Source organism: Oryx dammah, unplaced genomic scaffold (assembly GCF_014754425.2).
Source record: "Oryx dammah isolate SB20612 unplaced genomic scaffold, SCBI_Odam_1.1 HiC_scaffold_14, whole genome shotgun sequence".
In the NCBI taxonomy this organism is placed as follows: Eukaryota; Metazoa; Chordata; class Mammalia; order Artiodactyla; family Bovidae; genus Oryx; species Oryx dammah.
In genome coordinates this window covers 38,871,172-38,877,265 of record NW_024070198.1, presented here as the reverse complement: position 1 = coordinate 38,877,265, position 6,094 = coordinate 38,871,172, and positions in this window count along the sequence as shown.

Sequence of the window (6,094 nt, the reverse complement as noted above, 5' to 3'; positions counted from 1 at the left end):
TCTCCAACACCACACTTCAAAAGCATCAATTCTTCGGCGCTCAGCCTTCTTCACAGTCCAACTCTCACATCCATACATGACCACAGGAAAAACCATAGCCTTGACTAGACGGACCTTAGTCAGCAAAGTAATGTCCCTGCTTTTGAATATGCTATCTAGGTTGGTCATAACTTTTCTTCCAAGGAGTAAGCGTCTTTTAATTTCATGGCTGCAGTCACCATTTGTGGTGATTTTGGAGCCCAAAAAAATAAATTCTGACACTGTTTCCACTGTTTCCCCGTCTACTTCCCATGAAGTGATGGGACCGGATGCCATGATCTTAGTTTTCTGAATGTTGAGCTTTAAGCCAACTTTTTCACTCTCCTCTTTCACTTTAATCAAGAGGCTTTTTAGCTCCTCTTCACTTTCTGCCATAAGGGTGATGTCATCTGCATATCTGAGGTTGTTGATATTTCTCTGCAAATGGCATTATTTCATTCTTTTTAATGGCTGAGTAATATTCCTTTGCATATACGTACCACAGCTTCTTTATCCATTCCTCTGTCAACGGACATTTAGGTGGCTTCTCCTCAAAAGTCTCTTAATTGTTCTTCTGCATTCACTATTATTCCCTTAAGACTAACTATTCCTTGGCTAGTGATGGCTCTCTGGTAGGGAGAATAAGCCCTACCTTGTGCTTCTCCAGGTGAGTTGGAGATACAGACACAGAAAGTCCCAACTGGGGCTTTCCAAACTCAAGCAACTCCTGCCTGGTCACCCTACAGGGAGAGCAGTGATAGGCACTCTGGACAGATGACAGTCAGTCAATCAGCCTGTTCATCTGCCTGCTAATTTATGAGCTGATTGAGATTTCAGAGTTTCAAACAACCTGAGTTCGGATCCAGCCATATAAATCAAAGGTTTGCTAACTGCCCTGGTTCACCAGGGTGATGTAAGACAGCGAGAAAGCCCAAGTATAACCAGTCCCAGTTCACCATGGCTTTGGCTTCCTACCTTGAACCCATCTCTCCCCTTTCTCCCAAGAGTTTAGGGTCAGCTGTAGAGGAAGGTCTTGAGCACCAATCCCTCCCTAACTCCTCTCAGTATCTTCAGGGTGAGATTCAGAAGTTGTTGGTTTCCTTGACCAGAAAATAAATTCTCAATAGCCCATAACAGAGATGTGTTTTTTCTTGCAAGATATTGTGCAACTGTTTGTTGCCTGTAAATCAACTTAATTTAGATATTTAGCCTCTCCCATGGTCAGGCTGGAGAAGGCGATGGCACCCACTCCAGTGCTCTTGCCTGGAAAATCCCATGGACAGAAGAGCCTGGTGGGCTGCAGTCCATGGGGTCGCTTAGAGTCAGACACGACTGAGTGACTTCACTTGCACTTTTCAGTTTCATGCATTGGAGAAGGAAATGGCAACCCACTTCCCTGTTTTTGCCTGGAGAATCCCAGGGACAGGGAGCCTGGTGGGCTACCGTCTATGCGGTCACGCAGAGTCAGACACGACTGAAGTGACTTAGCAGCAGCAGCAGCAGCATGGTCAGGCTGGTGGTAAAATACAAACTCTCTCTCTCTTGATTTTCAAAAAATGATCTATTCACAAGGTTTCGGATCCATATTGCTGTCATTATAAATGTCACTTTTCAGCACCATGTCTCTTACCAAACAGAACTCAATTTGAAATGCCAGTTTTTTGTGAAAAAACTAAAAAAAATAAAAAATAAAAAATATATATATATATATCTAAAAAGTGATACTGTGAAAATCTTCCCATCCCCAAATATAACCACTGATAATTGTTTGTCATCATCCCAGGGTTTCATTATATAAGCAAGAGTGTATATATATATATATATATATATATACAGAAACAAGGGTAAGAATGTATTATACATATAAATACACAGCACAGTCTTAATGCTCACTTTTTCTGCAAAGGACAGCATACTCTGCAATCTAACCAGCATTTCACCTATGTTATTTCCCTTAACTATCTGGGAGATCTTTCTCTACAAAAAGGTCGAGCATCTTTTTTACAGCACTACAATCTCACACGGTGTGGAGAAGTGTGATTTATGTAAGCATTTCCCACTGATAGACATCGAGGTTGTTTATAGTCTCTGCCATTACAAACAATGCTGCATTTAATAATACAGGACATTTAAATGAAGGTGGGAGGGAGGGAAAAAAACAGCCACAGCATTTCATATTGTGAGTCTTTCCCAGTCCTTTCTTTCTCCTGCTGCTGCTGCTTCCTGCTTGCAGCTTTATTTTCCTGGAAGCCACATGTGAATGCTTGATTGCAGCTTCTGCATTGTACAGGGTCATTTTAGCGGTTGGAATTACACAATAAAATAGAAAAATGTACATTTGTAAGTAGCAACAGCAGCAGCAAATCTTGCATTTGTCCAGTGCTTTCTGCAGCCACAAGGGCTGAGATAGCAAGCTGGTGGGGGCTTTGAAAGCTCAACACATAATGACAGTCAACTGAAGACCCCTCCTTTCTGCCACGGCAGCCTAAGATGCCCAGGGTTTGCTGGTCAGGCTGTTCTTCCAAGGGCTACAGAAACCAAAGAAGGCACACATGAATTTTATCCTTAATGTGCTCTAGCTTTCAAAAACCCACTGGAATATATACATCAAAGAATTGAAAGCAAGGACTCAAAGTGCTATTTATTCACCTACAATCAAAGCAGAAGTATTCACAATAACCAAGGTGTGGGACAACCACAATGTTTACTGACAGATGAATGGATAAACAAAACGTAGTATGTATATATTAATACACTGGGATGTTTTTCAGCTTTAAAAAGGTAGAATAGTCTGACAAATGCTACAATATGGATGAACCTTGAGGACATTAAAGTGTTAGTTGTTCAGTGATGTTCAATTCTTCGTGACCCCAGGGACTGCAGCCTTCCAGGCTCCTCCGTCCATGGAATTCTCCAGACAAGAATACTGGAATGGGTAGCCATTCCTTTCTCCAAGGTATCTTCCCCACCCAGGGATTGAAACTAGGTCTCCTGCATTGCAGGCAGATTCTTTACTGTCTGAGCTACCAGGGAAGCCTGGACATTATGTTCAATGAAATAAGCCAGACACAAAAGAACAATGTATGTTTCCGCTTACATGAGATACCTAGAGTCATCAAATTCATAGACACAGAAAGCAGAACAGTGGCTGCCAGCGTTTGAAAGGGAGTGGCAGTTACTGCTGATGGGTACAGAGTTTCAGTTTTGCATGATGAAAAGAGTTCTGGAGATGGATGAAGCTGATGGCTGCACAACAATGCAAAAATATTTCATGAGACAATACTACACTTTAAATGGTTAAGATGGTACATTTTATGTTAGGTGAATTTTGCCACAATTTTTTAAGCATGTAAAGAGTAAAAAAAAAAAAAAAAAGACTATTAGTAGCCTCTTGATTGATGTCGGTCTTTCTGTATCAGCAACTGTAAGTAGAGCCTTTTCTGATCAAATCATTTCTCCATGATCCTTTTTCCCACAATCAGTGAAGGGAGTCATGAAGAAAAGATCTTATCGTGAGGATGGCGGAAGTGAGACTGCAAGTTAATGTTAATCAAGCCCCCACTGAGCTGGGCACTAAGCTCAGCTTCTTTATCTCATTCGGTCCTTATTAAAGCTCTGCCACACTATCTTCATTTCACAGATGAGAAAACCGATGTTCAGTAAATACAAAAGAAAAACAACTGAAAATTATTAGTACTCATGAGAGTGAAGAGTTAGGCAACTGACATGAGATTATGAATAATAATCAATACTTGCCCGTGTACTAACAATATCCAACTTGAAATTGTCTTTAAAAAATCATCACATCCACAGCAACAAAAATTACAAAATACTGAGGAAACATTGTAAAGAAATATAAATAAGAGCGAGACTAGGACAAGGGGATAGAGTGAAAAATTCACTTTTTACCTGGTGCAACAGACTGAACATGTATGTTTCCCCCAAGTCCATATGTTGAAATTATAACCTCCAACTTTGCAAACAAAGATCCATCTAGTCAAGGCTATGCTTTTTCCAGTGGTCATGTATGGATGTGAGAGTTGAACTGTAAAGAAAGCTGAGCACCAAGGAATTGACACTTTTGAACAGTGGTGCTGGAGAAGATGCTTGAGAGTCCCTTGGACTGCAAGGAGATCCAACCAGTCCATCCTAAAGGAGATGGGTCCTGGGTGTTCATTGGAAGGACTGATGCTGAAGCTGAAACTCCAAAACTTTGGCCACCTGATGGGAAGAGCTGATTCATTTGAAAAGACCCTGATGCTGGGAAAGATTGAGGGCAGGAGGAGAAGGGGATGACAGAGGATGAGATGGTTGGATGGCATCACCGACTCAATGGAAATGGGTTTGGGGAGGCTCTGAGAGTTGGTGATAGACAGGGAGGCCTGGCGTGCTGCAGTTCATGGGGTTGCAAAGAGTCAGACACGACTGAGCAACTGAACTGAACTGAACTGAATGTGATGATATTAGGAGGTGGAGCCTTCAGAAGGTAATCAGGTCACAAGGGTGGAGCCCTCACAAAAGGGATTAGTACCCTTATGAAAAAGACCTCAGGGAGCTCCTTTACCCCTTCTGACATGTGAGGACACAGTGAGAAGACAGCCATCTACAAATCAGGAAAGTGGGCTCTCACAAGATACTGAATATACTAACACCTTCATCTTGGACTTCTCAGCTTCTAAAACTGTGAGAATTAAATTTCTGCTGTTTATAATACACCCACTCCATGGTAGTTTCTATAGCAGTCCAATAGACTAAGATATCTCATATTACTTCTGTATAATTTTATATTCATGGGACTTCCTTGGTGGTCCAGTAGAGATGACTCCGTGTTTCCTCTGTAGGGGATATGTGTTCAATCCCTGGTTGGTGAACTAAGATCCCACAGGGCATGATCTTTTGCAGTGAAGCCAAAAATAATAGTAATTTTATATTGTATTAACATGAAATTTCTGCCTAGTGAAAAAAAATAAATGATGCCCTGGGCCTAAAGTAAAGACCTCTCCAGGTTGCTGTGAAGACCAGATGAGATCCAGCACGGTGATGGCTTCTCCCAGTGCCCGATACAATAAGTGCTCTGAGGATGGATATTTCTCTTGATTCTGTGAATGGAGAGCCAAATATCAGACAAGTTGATGCTGATAATGGTTAGAAATACTCTTTGAGTGAGATTTATTTTAATTTCTAATTTTATGCAACAGTTTTTTTTTTATAACTATGTATTTACCTGAAGAAAAGGAACACGATGAGAATAAAATATTTTGCAGTATAATAATTGCAGAAAATGTGTATGAGTTCATCAGTTCAGTTCAGTCGCTCAGTCATGTCTGACTCTTTGTGACCCCATGAACCACAGCACGCCAGGCCTCCTTGTCCATCACCAACTCCCGAAGTCCATCCAAACCCATTTCCATTGAGTCAGTGATGCCATCCAACCTTCTTACCCTCTGTCATTCCCTTCTCCTCCTGCCCTCAATCTTTCCCAGCATCAGGGTCTTTTCAAATGAATCAGCTCTTCCCATCAGGTGGCCAAAGTATTGGAGTTTCAGCTTCAGCATCAGTCCTTCCAATGAACACCCAGGACTGATCTCCTTTAGGATGAACTGGTTGGATCTCCTTGCAGTCCAAGGGACTCTCAAGAGTCTTCTCCAACACCACAGTTCAAAAGCATCAATTCTTCTGCACTCAGCTTTCTTTATACTCCAACTCTCACATCCATACATGACCACTGGAAAAACCATAGCCTTGACTAGATGGACCTTTGTTGGCAAAGTAATGTCTCTGCTTTTTAATATGCTGTCTAGGTTGGTCATAATTTTCCTTCCAAGGAGTAAGCGTCTTTTAATTTCATGGCTGCAATCACCATCTGAAGTGATTTTGGAGCCCCCCCCAAAAAAAAGTCAGCCACTGTTTCCACTGTTTCCCCATCTATTTGCCATGAAGTGATGGGACTGGATGTCATGATCTTAGTTTTCTGAATGTTGAGCTTTAAGCCAACTTTTTCGCTCTCCTCTTTCACTTTCATCAAGAGGCTCTTTAGTTCTTCTTCACTTTCTGCCATTAAGGGTGGTGTCATCTG